We start from the raw sequence: 15732 nt of genomic DNA, 5'->3' as shown, positions 1-15732 counted from the left end.
AACCAATCTCCGTCGCCTGGCAGGATCACTACTTAACAAACGATGAGCTGCTGGAGACACTCAGCAGGGCAAGCAGCACTCATTCAGTCAATGTTTTGGATCGGGGCCCATTATTGAGACTCATCAATCTTGATTCCAACACAGGAATGCCTGTCCTTGGCCTCATCCATTGTCAGGTGTGAGGCCAAATGTAAACTTGAGGAACAACACATCATATTCCTCCTGGAGTACCTTAAATCCAATAGCATGAATGGCACAAACCCAAAGGCACATCCATCTGGGTCCACTGTTTCCATCTCTTTACCCACTATATTATTTTATCTCTATTTTTCCCCTCCTTCCAGAGGTCTCACCCACTCCCTCCATTCTATCAACTCTTTCTCTTTCCCTTCATATACATAATTCATCTCCATTATTCTTTAGTTTTGATAAAGATTCCCAACCCAAAACATTAACTGATCATTTCTACCTGCCTGACCCACTGGGTTCCGACAGTAGCTGCTTGTTTGCTCAAGATACCAGTGTCTGCAGTTTTTGTACGTCTCCGCCAATAAATACCTGATCTCAGTGGCAGCCCCTCCAATCCTGCTGTACTTGTCCAATCAGCTTACGCGTTTTCATTGGGGCTGAGATTAGAATCCAGAGGTGAGCCAGCTGGTGAAGAAGTGAGGGTGAAACATTAGGGCAGAGACTTGACATTTAAACACCTGATGATGAGGGCCATGTTGTAATGATTACTCTGGATGTGGCCATTGGTCAGATAAGCTAACATTCCCATAATGTTTGCCCTTCAGAAAGTAACACAACCCCATGAAACCTTCTTGTGTAGATGCACAAATCATGATCGCAAAATATACTGTGTCTGAACCCATATGACATCTTACTTGACCCTACGCCCCTCTCAGGAAGATTGCCTTTGTCCATCACCACCATATTCTTTTGTTTATTCATTTATTGTCTATCCCCAATTGCCTTTGAGGAGGTGCTGCTGAGTCACCTTCTTTAGCCATTGCGGTCCCTCAGGAAACCAATGCAATTGGGGGAGTGCTTAGACCCTAGCAATGGTGAAGGAAGGATGATAGATATCCAAGTTGGGAATGGTGTGTGGGTGTTAGAGTGGAGCCAAGTGGTGCTCTCATGCCCCTGCTGCCCTTGAACCTTTTCAGCAGTGGAGGTTGGAAGGTGATTTCGTATTAGCAGATTTGAGGAACAACAGTGGATTCTGTGGATGATGCATTTTGCAGCCATTCATGGGGGAATTATGAGCAGTCTACTGTGTTCTTGATATTTCTTGGTATCAAATTAAGCTATAAAATGAGAGCACATATCAAATTCTGGGCTGTGCTTGGGCGATCTGGTTATTGAAAATAAACCAGATCAAATTTCTACTCATGCATTTACATTACACTCTTATAAACATTCTGCCTCAGCAAGGGAAATAAAATTTAATACACAAAAGTGCTGGAGAAATTCAGCAGGTCACGCAACATCCAATGGAAGCAAAGATATAACCAACTTTTGGGTCTGAACCCTTCATCAAAGTATGGGCAAAAAGCAGGCAGGTACCTGAAAGGTGGAGGGGAGGAGGGATGAAGGTACAGTGGGATGAGCACAGGCTAATAGGCAATAGATAGACATGGATAGAAAGGCAGGAGGTTAAAAAAACTGAGATGATAAGGGGACAGGGTACCTCCCTGAATGGAGGGAAGGGGGTGGGGAGCCAGAGGCAGAAGAATAGAGAAAGAAACAGGAAAGGGGTCTAATGGACACCAGAGGTCAATGTTAATGCCATCTGCTTGGAGAGTGCCCAGATGGCATATTATGCCTCTAAATTGCAGGTGGCTTCAGTTTGGCACTGCATGAAGCCATGGAGAGACATCTCGGTGTGGGAATGGGGTGTGCAATTGAATGGTTGGCCACTGGGAGGTCCCTACTGTTGCAGTGGACAGAACAAAGGTGACAATGTGATCTCCCAGTCTGCATCCAGTCTCTCTGATGTAGAGAGGAGCACTGGATGCAGTAAATGACCTTTGAAGATTTACAAGTGAAGTGTTGTATAACTTGGAAGGACTGTTTGGAGCCCTGAATGGAGGTGAGGGAGGAAGTGTGGGCGCTAGTGGATCATCTCCTACAGTCACAGGGGTAAGTTACCAAAGGTGGGGTAAGGGATGAGTGGATTGGTCCCTCCAGATGGTGGAGAGGGAAAGATGTGTTTGGTAGTGGGAACACATTGTAGGTGGTGGAAATTGTGGAGGATATGTTGGATGCGGAGGCTGGTGGGGTGATAGGTGAGGCAAGGGGCATCCTGTCCTTGTTGTGCCTGGGTCTGAAGATGCCAGGGCAGATTTGTGGGAAATAGAGGTGATGTGGGTAAGGGCTGAATTCCCCTCTAAGTGGTAGAGGGGAAGCCATGTTTTTGAAGAAGGAGAACATCTTGGATGATCTGAAATGGAAGGCCTCATCCGAGGAGCAGATGAGACAGAGGCGGAGGAAGTGAGAGAAAGGAATAGAATCTTTACAAGGTATAGGGTGTGAGTTTATTTGACATAAAACACCTAGAATAGTGAGAAAGGTTCTTCTGTGACCAGACAAATAGGATATCCCTAACATTCATACAGCTGCACAAAGAGCACAAATTACAGAGTATCAGATGAAATGAAAAGATCAATCAGAACAACTCCAGACCATCTTGAGAGCATCGACTACAGCTCAGCCTTCAATACCATTATTCCCTCAGTGCTAGTCAAGAAGCTACAAACTCTTGGCCTCTCCACCCCTCTCTGCAACTGGAACCTTGACTTTCTCATCGAAAGACCACAGTCAGTACAAATTGGAAACAATGTCTCCTCCTCACTGATTATCAACTGAGGTGCACCCCAAGGATGTGTGCTTAGCCCACACCCCTACTCATTATACACCAATGACTGTGGGCCAAGCACAATTCCAATGCTATCTACAAGTTTGCCGATGATACCACAGTTGTTGGCAGAATCACAAATGGTAATGAGGAAGCATACAGGAGGGAGATAGATCAGCTTGTTGAATTGTGTAACGACAATACCCTTGAGCTCAACATTAGCAAAACCAAGGAGAGATGATTGTGGACTTCAGAAGGAAGTCAGGGGAGCACGACCCAGCCCTCATTGAGAGCATTTTGGCTGGATGCTTCACTGCTGGGTATAGAGACTCCAACTCTCGGGACAAGAATAAACTCCAGAGGGTTGTTAACTCACCTGCGACATCACAGGCACCAGGCTTCACTCCATCGAGGTCATCTGCATGAAGCAGTGTCTTAAAAAAGCAGCCTCTATCCTCAAGGACCTTACCACCCAGGCCATGTCCTCTTCACTCTGCTACCAGTGGATAAAAGGTTCAGGAGTCTAAAGATGAGCTCTCAACAGCACAAGGACAGCTTCTTTCCTGCTGCCATCAGATTCTTGAATGATCAATGAACCAAAGACACGGCCTTACTTTTTGTGCACTATTATTATTATTTTTATTTAACATGGCTATCTCTCAGAGTCGAGGATGATGGACTTCATTCCATTTTCCTCAGAGTGAAGATGTCTGTGCATGTAGTTGTTTAAATTGTACTTAATGTTTCACTTCAAGAAGCACATGATACTTCACAGATTAACCAACTAATTTCAATGGCATGGAAACCACGACGATTGGAGCTGATGGATTTGTTGCAGCCTTCGTCCGCCTTCACAGCTGTTGAGTTCAAAGTAACTCGTCTGCCTGTTCCACTGTTGAGGTCTTGGATGGATTGTTCTTTGTCAGGAACCGTCGTGGGTGGCCCTACCAGGAGCATAGCTCCAGATAGCATCGCTCTCGGGATCTCAGGACCCCACAAGCTTCTCCACCATGACAAGGTAGCAATCCATGGAGAGTGCCATTAATTTTTATTTATAGTAATGTCATAAGATAGTTATAATACGAAATGTTTGTACTATGTTTGCTGAAAAACACCAAATTTCATGACTTGTTCATGACAATAAATTCTGATTCTATTATGGGTATGTAGGGAAGAAACTTTCTTTAAATCTGTTGGTGCGTGCTTTCACATGCTTACGCCTTCACCCTGAGGGAGGAGGGAGAAAAGAGTGTATCCAGGCAGTGACGGACACTCTTCAGCATGTTGGCTGCCTTTCTTAGGCAGCGAGAGATGTAGGTGGAATCCATGGAGGGGAGAGGATTGTGTTATTTTCTGAGCTATGTTCATTATTTTCTGTAGCTGCTTCTGCTCTTGAGCAGAGCAGCTCTCAGACCATGCTGTGGATGATTTCGACAGTGGACCACAGAAGTTGTCGAGGGATGAGGTGGGGGGGGGGGGGCTTGCCAAACTTCCTTAGTCTGCAAAATAGAGGTATTGGGGCGCTTTCGTGACCATAAGATGTAGGAGTAGAATTAACCTATTCAAGTGGAAATTGCCATTTCCTTGCCCATTCTCCTTTGTCCCTCTGTAGACTTTCTGCTTCCTCAACACTACCTGCCCCTCCACCTAACTTTGCATCATCAGCAAATTTGACCCAAAGCCATCAACTCTGTCGTCTAAAGAATTTACAGGACGTAAATAAATAGCACATCTATCACTGACACCAGCGGAACACCACTAGTCAGCGGTAGCCAGCTGGAAACGGACCCCTTTACTCTCACTCTTTGCCTTCTGCCAGTCAGCTGATCTTCTATCCATGGTAGTACATTTTCTTTAATACCAGTCTTGCTCGGCAGCCTCATGTGTGGCACCTTGTCAAAGGCTGTCAATGTGTTTACCCCAGGTCAGGTCACAGGAGACATTTATTCCAAAGATAATCTGAAATATTTTGGAGTGGAACTTAATTTTCTTGGCAGTGTATTTAAATTTTAATGAACATTATCAGGAAATAGCAACAGCATAAGAAGAATAAATTATTCTACAACAAGTGACTGAACAGCAATTAGCATCAACCACAGTTCTACAAATGATATTCACAAGCAAGTCCATATATAACTCAATTTGTAACAACGTAAAACTTGGATTTTGGTAGTCATATATTGTTAAAACACTTGGAGGCATTAATTTGCCCTTCTTGACAATTCAAACTCTTGAGAGAGCTTTCTAATTATTCTACCCCCTGTAACATGCTCATGAGGCCCTGTGATCTTATTTTCCTTCTCTTGATTAATATAATTAAATTTATTTATTTATTTGGTTGTTTTATTTGCAGTACAGTAGAAGCTGATTCCAGCCATTTAAACCCATGCCGCCCAATCACACCCAAATTAACCTGCAATCCTGTCCATTTTTGGAAGGTGAGAGGAAACCGGAGCACCCAAGGAAAACCCACTCAGACACAGGATTTGAATGAGGGTCGCTGGCGCTACAATCCTAACTGTTCCACCACTTTCCTTTCTTTTCCTTTATCCTTTCCTTTCCACTCATTAACAACCCTCCCACCACTTGAAATGATTTTCTCTTAACCAGACCAACATCGAGAATTTTCAATTATGCAGTACATCAAGACAGAACAGCACAGGAACAGGTCTTTCAGCCCGGGTTTCTGTGCTGAACATGATGTCTGCCTAGAAGCCTCTTAAATGCTACCTTTGGATCTGCTTCCACCAGTACTCCTGGCAGTCTGTTCCAGGCACCCATCACTCTCTGTGTAAAATATTTGCCCCTTAAATTTCCTCATCCTCACCTTAAAGGCTGGTCCTGGGGTGTAGAGTAGTTAGTCTTGCTGGAGGGCTCCAGCTTGAAAAGTGCACCATTCTTTCCCTTCTACTGATGCTGCTTGACCCGCAAAGTTCCTTGAGCAAATTGTTTTGTGTTTTGTTTATGTAGTGCCTTAATTCTGGGTACTTCATAAGAATGTCATCACTCAAAATATTTTACCATATCCCTTCACCACTTTGAACATATATTTGGAAGCTCCTTCCATGTTCTACTTCAAGGATTACAAGCCCAACTTCTTCTTAAAGAATCATACAACAAAGAAGTAGGCCTGTCAGCCCATTAAGTCCATACCAGGCATCCAATTGTTACATTATTTATTCTTCAAACATTCCCATCAATTTCCATCTCCCACAAATCCTATCACTCAACTATACACCAGCAGCCAATTAACCGAACAAACTGCACGTCTTTAGAAGGCTGGAGGAAATTCGGAGGGAATACACGGAGAACATGCAAACTTTGCAGAGATGGCATCAGAGAAACTAAAGGTTTCAAGATCGTTGTGCAATCGGAGTGGTTAGCAGCTTTGCCTGCCACACACACATGGCTGATCTGCATCACACTTACCTTGTTACTTTCAGACTTGACATTATATTTCAAAGGCTTTCCCAAACTTCCCTTGGTTACCTGCCAAACAACCCTGGGAAGATCTAATATCAGCTAATTCCAGAGTGAGAGGGATAATTAAAAAAATTTATAGCTATATTCTGTCAATTAAAAGTCATTTACTTTCCAAAATAAAGACAGAATGGGAACAAGAATTGGAAATGGAAATTGAGGAGAAACTGTGGGAAGAAGCTAATGAGAGAATTTGTTCTCCCACCTCCTGCGCTCGCTTGAGACTCATTCAGTTCAAGGTGCTGCACAAGATTCACGTTTCAAAATCCAAACTGTTAGCCGTTTATCCTGAAACAGAGGACAAATGTAATAGGTGTAATGGCTCCCCTTGCCACCTCAGTCACATGTTTCATCAGTGCCACAAAATACAAGGGTTCCAGAGCGGAGTCTTCAGCATACTATCCAAATATTTAAAGACAATTTGCAACCCTGTTCATTGACTGCAATATTTGGAATCTCCGACAACTCCCTAAATACCCTGCAGAAAGACACGATAGCATTTACACCCCTATTAGCCGAGCGTCTAATCTTGTTACACTGGATGTCTAACAGGGATCTTTCTATTACACAATGGATTCAGGATATCTGTTTCTTTACTAAACTAGAGAAAATAAAATACACATTAAGAAAGTCCACTGGAATTTTTTTCCACAAATGGCAACCCTTTATGTGTTTTTTTCTGCAAATTATGAATGCTTACGGAGTAAGACTAACTGAGACGGTTGTATCAATACAATCAGTAATATACTGATGATACTGTCAGCAAAGGTGCCAAGGTGGCCAAGGAGTGGGGCATCCAGGCATGTATCTAAGGGTGTATGTCAACATTTGTATATGTGTGTTGGTTTTTCTGTTAAAAGAATGAAAAATAGGAGCACAATTTACACCTGTATAACATGTATGAAGTTGTTTTTGATGCTTAATTAATATTATTAAAAAAGAGTTGGCACCACAGGTCAGGATTGAACTTGGGTTACCAGAGGTATGTGACAGCTGCTCTCCCCACTGCACTACTGTGCAGCCTCCTTTCTTCCCAGCATGAATCTGCTCTGTTCCTTATCTAACCTTTCTAAATCTCGATACTGTAGTTATTTCCTGGTGGCATCATGGCCTGGCTTCCTTACTCAAGTCCTCAGGAATGCAGAAGGCTGCAGTAAGTGGCAAACCTAGCCAAGTTCATCATGGGCATCGAGCCTCCCACCCATTGAAGACATCCATATGAGAGGCCACCTCAAGAAAACAACCAACATTGGGGCGGCACAGTTGGCGGCAGCGATTACTGCCACGCCATTACAGTGCCAGCGATCAGGACTGGAGTTTGAATCTCACGCTATCTGGAAGGCGTTTGTATGTTCTCCCTGTGTCTGAGTGGGTTTCCTCCAGGGACCCCTCTTTCCTCCCATACTAGGTGTTGTAGGTTAATTGGGTGGCCTGTTACCAAGCTGTATGTCCAAAAATCACTTAAAATTTAACATCATAAGGGGCCCCAACAATCTCGTCACAACCTCTTCTCACTGTTCCCTTTAGGCAGAAGATACAGAAGCCTAAAGTCCAGCACATTTTGTTTCAAAAACAGTTTTTAATCTAACAATTAGGCTCTTGAACTTCCCAATATTACCATAAACTAGCCCTGAACCACCAAAAGATCTGCCTGCACCATTAAAACATCATTTGTTTTTTTCTTGCACGAACTTCTACTGCGAATATTTATCTATCTATCCCTTTTATATTTATTATTTCATCTTCTGTCTTGGCATATTGTGGTAATTTAGTGCATACTATGAGGTGCCTCCAAGCTCACACCAAGACACAAGAGCAACTTGTCCGTGAACTACTCTTTGCAGACGATGCCGCTTTAGTTGCCCAATCAGAGCCAACTCTCCAGTGCATGACATCCTGTTTTGCGGAAACTGCCAAAATGTTTGGCCTGGAAGTCAGCCTGAAGAAAACTGAGGTCCTCCATCAGCTAGCTCCCCACCATGACTACCAGCCCCCCAACATCTCCATCAGCACACAGAACTCAAAAAGGTCAACCAGTTTACCTACCTCGGCTGCACCATTTCATCTGATGCAAGGATCGACAAAGAGATAGACAACAGACTCACCAAGGCAAATAGCGCCTTTGGAAGACTACACAAAAGAGTCTGGAAAAACAACCACCTGAAGAAACACACAAAGATCAGCGTATACAGAGCCGTTGTCATACCTACGCTCCTGTTCGGCTCCAAATCATGGGTCCTCTACCAGCATCACCTACGGCTCCTAGAACACTTCCATCAGCGCTGTCTCCGCCCCATCCTCAACATTCATTGGAATGACTTCATCGCCAACATCGAAGTACTCGAGCTGGCAGAGTCCGCAAGCATTGAATCCATGCTGCTGAAGACCCAACTGCGCTGGGTAGGTCATGTCTCCAGAATGGAGGACCATCGCCTTCCCAAGATCGTGTTATATGGCGAGCTCTCCACTGGCCACCGAGACAGAGGTGCACCAAAGAAGAGGTACAAGGACTGCTTAAAGAAATCTCTTGGTGCCTGCCACATTGACCACCGCCAGTGGGCTGATATCGCCTCCAACCGTGCATCTTGGCGCCTCAGAGTTCGGCGGGCAGCAACCTCCTTTGAAGAAGACCGCAGAGCCCACCTCACTGACAAAAGACAAAGGAGGAATAACCCAACACCCAACCCCAACCAACCAATTTTCCCTTGCAACTGCTGCAACCGTGCCTGGCTGTCCTGCATCGAACTTGTCAGTCACCAACGAGCCTGCAGCAGACGTAGACATACCCCTCCATAAATCTTCGTTCGCGAAGCCAAGCCAAAGAAAGAATAGTGTTGTAGTTGGTGTATCTTATGACCCTGTGACAGGATAAGAAAGATTAATGGTGCATCTGAAAATTGTACTTAATATGACAATAAAATCTCATTATTCATCACATCCACTGTTTCTTCCCAGGATCACATGTCATCTCATTTGGACATTTTCCTCTTTGTGGACATGTCATAAATGACTGAGGTGACACAGACATCATTAAATTTGATGTGAAAAACCATTATCTGGCTAAAGCCAAGTAAAAACTTGGGTGGCATGGTTGGTGTAGCAGTTGGCACAACGCTTTTACAGCGCCAGCAATCAGGACTTGGGTACGAATCCCGCGCTGTCTTTAAGGAGTTTGTAAGTTCTCCCTGTGACTGATTGGAATTTACCCCAGGGCTCTGGCTTTTTCCTTTCATTCGAAATGTACAGGAGGTGTAGGTAAATTGGGGGTAAATTGGGTGGCACGGACTCATGGGATGAAATGACCTGTTACTGTGCTGAATGTCTAAATTTTAAAAAAAAATTTTAAAACTCTCTGTCACATTTGGATAGGTTCAATAGATACTGCCATAATTTGCTGTTGTCATTTGCAGCTGGAATGTTATCTGAGTCAATACAAATTAATTAGATGTTAATTATTAACCAAGCTGCAACGATCCAGTAAGCTTTAATCAATATGCACGATTAAGGAATTTATTCTTCTGCATAAATTTAGACATACAGTATGGTAATAGGCCTTTCAGCCTATGAGCCCACGCTGCCCAATTACACCCAATTAACTACCATGGTACGTTTTGAAGGGTGGGAGGAAACCAGAGCAGCAGGGAAATCCCACACAGACACTAACTGCTACGCAAACCATGCCTCATGAGAACATGCTTTGAAATATAATTGCTGGAGACACTGAAAGATTCTTGGAAAAACTTTTTTTTTTACCATTGGTTTAAGTGGTAAAGCCCTCATGAGGATTTTGCCAGAAAACCAGCAAAATGCCATTCTTGAAGACCTCCACACAGATATCCCATTTCACTATGATTTCCTATTTGTAGATTCACATGCCGAGGTAATTTCGGGAAAACAGAAAGAATGTTTTTTTTTATTGTAGGCATATATGCTTGGATTGGTATCAACTTTGTTCTTGGAAGATTTGACCACATCAGTGCTGGGGAAGATTCAGTGGTGGAAGTCAATGTCCGAGGCACTGAAATCCAGGCGTCTGTTGTCCGCAAGAGGACAACTGGTGTACTAGACATGGGTGGAGTTTCCACTCAGTTAGCCTATGAAGTTCCCAAAACTGTAAGCTTTGCCTCTTCACAACAGGAGGAGGTGGCCAAGAGCCAAGAGTTCAACCTGGGTTGTGATGCCCATCACACTGAACATGTATACAGAGTCTATGTCACAACGTTTCTGGGTTTTGGTGGGAATGCTGCCAGGCAGCACTATGAGGAACAGATAGTCTACAAGACCACGTTAACAAACAGGTTGCTGGGGCAGAAGACAGGTACAACCGAAGAAATCCCATACTTGGACCCTTGTTTGCCATTAGACATCAAGGATGAAATTCATCAAGATGGGCGCACCGTGTATTTGCGTGGACTGGGAGATTTTGATTGGTGTTGGGAAGTGATAAGCCCCTTATTAAATAAAACTAATGAGACTTCAACATCCCTCAATGGGGTCTACCAATTTCCTGTAGATTACAAAGACAGTGAATTTTATGGTTTTTCTGAATTCTTTTACTGCACTGAAGATGTCTTGCGCATGGGTGGTCATTACAACATTGCAAAATTCATGAAGGCTGCTAAGGATTATTGTGCAACAAAGTGGACAGTCCTGAAGGAACGCTATGTCCGTGGCTTGTATTCCTCTCATGCGGACCTGCACAGGTCAGTGTTTCAAGTCGGCATGGATGCACGAGGTTCTCCATCATGGGTTTTCCTTCCCAACTTGAAAACGGCTCAAATGGTCTACGATAAGGAAGTTCAGTGGACACTTGGAGCAATTCTTTACCGCACTCGTTACTTGCTTTTGAGGGACATTCAACAGGACACCTTCAAAGGGAACCACACACACTGGAGGGGCTTCTCCTTTGTCTACAATCATTATTTATTCTTTTTCTGCTTCCTGGTGGTCCTCCTGCGTCTGCGTCGGATCCACCGCAGGATGCTGCACAACGCCATGCCTGCCTCGCTCTGGATGGCTGAAGGAGGCTACCTCAGATCTCGGAAGTTTCTTGAAATCCAGTGGTCGAGGAGTGGGGCGGCAATTGCAGACATCCTAACCCAAGTTCAATCCCAACCCCGGGTGTTGTCTGTGCAGAGTTTACACTGTCTTCCTGTGACAAGAGAGAACCTGATGGGGTTTCTTCGCACACGTCAAACATGTATGGTCCTGTAGGTTAATTGGTCACTGTAAATTCACTGTAAATTTCCCCTAGTGAGTGAGTGACTGATGGAGCTGAGGGGAAAGCAGGGAAAATAAAAGGGATAGGATTAAGCTTGATGGTCAATGGTGGGCTAAAAGGCCTTTTTCTGTGCTGTACGTCGATATAACTTTACTCCATCTAGTTTGGCACAATTGAAGTAGAGAAGAGAAATTGATCATTTTGTTTTCGATGTGCTGTTTGGGCTCTTGGCATAGTACAACCAGCAATTTCAGAAGGAAGGGAAGAAAGTGAGTGAAACATAAAAGTCTGCAGACATTGTGATTGTACCTGTAGTAAAAACACAGAACTGCTGGAGGAACTCAGGAGGTCTCGCAGCGACCATAGGAGATAAGATATATAGCTGACGCTTCGGGCCTGAGCCCTTCATCAAGATATGAGTAGTAAAGCAAACAGGGGCCTGAATTAAAATGGCTGGAAAGAAATGGCAGGGGGAGGAGAACAGCCCAACATAAAAAAGATATTAATTGGATAAAGATAGGAAGATCTGAGAGAGGAAAAGTGACAATTACAGGAGAGGGGATGTTCAGAGCTGGGGGAAAGGAGGCAGAGGGAAAAGAAAAGAGAGAAAAGGGCAAGTGGAAAGGAGGCAGGGATAGATGGGGGGTGCCTAATGAAAAATGGAGTTAATGTTAATGCCATCCAGTTGAATGGTGCCAAGATGGAAATATGAGCTGTTGTTCCTCCAGTTTGTGGGTAGTCTCAGTCTGGCAGTGCAGGAGACCATGGACAGACATGCCGGCAAGGGAATAGGGCAGGGAAATGAAATGAGTGGCCACTGGAAGATCCATGCTATTGAGGAGATAGAGCTGAGGTGCTCAAATAAGTAATCTCCCAGTCTGTGTCCAGTCTCTCCGATGTGGAGGAGACCACATCCATGCATAGGATGGGCTTAGCAGGATTTGGACCAAATGCAGGCAAATGGGACTAGCCCAGAATGGGACTGGCCTGTTCTATGCTGTATGACCCTTTAACTGTAGACGTTGGGCTGCTTCAAAGCAAAGTTGTGCAAGAGAACTATGTCTGTGTTTAAAGTTGGAGCATGTAATGAAACATTAAACCAGTTCAGAAACAGGCCAAGGTGGCCCTTTGTGTTGCTACAGACTAATAGGCCTTTTGTGTTGATATTTTGTTGAAATGCTATCAGCATTAATGAATTTTGAACAGTTTTCTGAGGACTTATTTCTGCTTGATAAATAGTGAACCCGAATAAGTTTAGTAGAAAGAATTAAACGAATTTGCACTTAAATCACTCAGCACCTTATAATTCTGTCAAGATGCAGAGTAGAACCTTCTTGTCCTACAATAGACATTGAGCTGCCATTTAATCTAATTATAAGCAGTGAGCAATTTGCAAAGCAGTTGATTCTTCCCCCCCAACCAATAAAATCATAGGATTATCAAGTGCCTTACTAAAGGGAAAGAAGATTTCTGTTTACTATATTTGTGCATATGGTAACAGTAACCAGGGCAACCACTGAGATGGAAGGTTTGCTTCAGTGATGAAGAGATTTGAGAGTGATTCATAATTTCCATCTAAACCCTGAGAGATGGCTGCATGTTTTTTTAATGTAGAAGAAATTTGCACCTTCAGTGATTGAGGTGGAAACCTCAACCCAGACAGGTTAATGGCTGCAAAACTGATATATGCTTCAAACCCATCCCACTCCACATCTCAGTCTAGATTGAAACAGGAGCAGCAGTTTCATAACATTAGAAGGTTGTGAGTTTGTCTTAATGAAGAAAGCAGCCAACATCATAAAGGACTCCCATCTCCTCTCACTGAACTCCACAGAAGCCTGAAAGCCAGCAACTCTAGGTTCAAGAACAGTTTTTTGCCAACACCTATCATGCTCTTGAACCTACCTTAATCCTATAAACTACTCAGGGATCACACAAGGTCGGTCTGCATGACTGAATCATCATTTTTAATCTTGCTTAACTGCAACAGTGAATATTTGTTTATCTACCTATCTAAATTTATTACTGTTATCTCTTTTTCTATCTTAGCATACTGTGGTAATTGGTGTATCTTACATACCTGTGTGGCTGTACAAGTAAGAATTCTGGTGTATCTATATATTACATGACAATAAACTCATCTCACTTCAGAGACTTGAACACATGATTGGGCCAGGTGGTGCTGAAGAAATGCTGTACTCTCAAATTGCATTGTCTTTCACACGTTAAACTGAGACACAATGTGGACATATCTGTCCACCAGATCTGTGCTACCAATTAAGCACAGTTTTACAGCATTCCCTTTCACATATCCATAATCTCTCCACCTTAGGTCCTACCATTTACCCATATTAGGGAGTTTACAGCAGCTGATTAACCTACCAACTCAGGTTTTTTTGGGATGTGGGAGGAAACTGGAGAGCCCAGAGGAAATGCACGTGTCTACAGGGAGAAGGTGGAGTCTCCACTCAGACAGCACCCAAGGTCAAGATTGAATATGAGCTATTGGATCTGTGAGACAGTGGATCAACTAGCTGTACCACTGCCACCCAGAGCGTGTAGTGGGAGTCAAAGGAGAGCAGTAGAGTTTTTGATCGAAACCTAAAATAGGATTTTTTTGTATCCATTCACTGAAGGGTCCCACTCTGCAGAAGAAACTGTTGACTACTTCCATTTTCTTAAAGGTTAACAACTCAGGTCAACCATTTTCCATTAGAAAGTTCTGATGAAACTTCCAAAGATACTGAAATGTTAATGATGTTTCTCTGCAGGAGCTGCCTGACTTTCTAAGTATTTCTAGCATTCTTTGTTTTTATTTCCTATTTCCTACATCAACAACTTTTGGGAGTTTTTTTTTAAAAAAAAGGTTTTTCAAGTTTGGAACAGATACAGTAATAAGTGCTCTTCCGGCAGCAGTCGAACAGGTCACTTCTAACATTCATGCTGCTGCTGTATAAAGTAGAACAACAGGACAATTATAGAGTATACTGTTACAATGAAGAAAAAAAAAATCAACTTGGAAAAAAAGTGCAATTTAGAAGCACTGTCTTGGGGTTCATTCAGGAGCCCGACGGTTGTGGAGAAGAAACTGTATTTAAACCTGTTGGTATGTGCTTTTTTAAGACTTCTCTCGTTAGGACAAGGGAGAAGAGTGTGTGTCCACGGGTGTGATGGGTCCTTTAGTATGATGACTGTCTTTCTAGCTCACAGGAATGAGTGACTTAAATGCATCGTAAAATGAGCTGGCAAACCTGGCCTTAAATTGGATCTTATGTAATTAAAAAAGGGTATAAAGGCACTGCAGAAAGTGTATATATAATTTATAAGGAAGATGGCAGAACTGATTTAGCATGTATAATGAAATTAGAAAAAGCCTGGGAGAAAGAAGACCAAAGGACAGCTTTAAAATAATGCGATAGAATAATCAGGGAGAAGATGTTTTCACTTCTGGTGACTGCCTAGCACAAAGCCTGGTATTATATAAGACAAGGTGGTTCAAGAAGGAATCTAATGTGCCTTTGGGTGGTCGTGGTCTGGAACTCACATGCAGCGGTTGAGCCAAGTAAGTATGAGGGAGAAAGGAATGAAATGTTTTACTAAACAGACCATTTGAAATCTGAGACAAAAAGGTTCCTGTGTATTGAAAACTTTATGCACAAGCCAATTTGGCTATTTGGCTGCTTCTGTGCTTCTTCTCAAGCCAAGCCACTAAACATAGAGATATCTGGCTCTTGAACAAACAGTAGCAGGCACAGGAACTCTGAAACAAAAACAGAAAACGCTGGAAATATTTAGTAGGCCAAGCAGCATCAGTGGAGAAAGAAACAGAGTCCTCGTTTCAAGTCAGTGCTGTAGAAGTCAGACTAGCATGTTTTGAGTTGAAGAGAGTGGAGAAATGGCAGAGAAAGTGATGACTCTCTCCCCATAGATGCAGCCTTACCTGGTATTTTCTGTTTTTGTTTCAACTATTCTGCTCCATCTAGAACCAATGTAATAGAACAAAAGTAAGTCACCACTTTCTAGGAAACAACCTATAAGCAGCAGGCTAGGTGGATTAGAATCCATCAATAAAAAATGCAGTCTTTAACTATGACTCACTGTCAAATAATGGAAGTGTTATTAACACATAGTCAGAGATCTGTGCAGTACAGAACCGTCCCTTTGGGCCAACACA

At 43.2% G+C, this 15732-nt stretch overlaps 1 protein-coding gene and 1 pseudogene across 1 annotated transcript in view; both read left to right on the top strand.

Moving 5' to 3' along the window:
• The window catches only part of mdh1b (malate dehydrogenase 1B, NAD (soluble)), a 137288-nt gene that overhangs the window by 21342 nt on the left and 100214 nt on the right, over positions 1-15732 (top strand). The gene's annotated exons all lie outside the window — the stretch shown is intronic.
• LOC138760053 (ectonucleoside triphosphate diphosphohydrolase 4 pseudogene) lies at positions 10116-11391 on the top strand (annotated as a pseudogene).

This window comes from Narcine bancroftii, chromosome 4 (assembly GCF_036971445.1).
Source record: "Narcine bancroftii isolate sNarBan1 chromosome 4, sNarBan1.hap1, whole genome shotgun sequence".
Lineage (NCBI taxonomy): Eukaryota > Metazoa > Chordata > Chondrichthyes > Torpediniformes > Narcinidae > Narcine > Narcine bancroftii.
The sequence above is the reverse complement of the archived record's forward strand: the minus strand, read 5'-3'. Positions and strand labels throughout refer to the sequence as shown.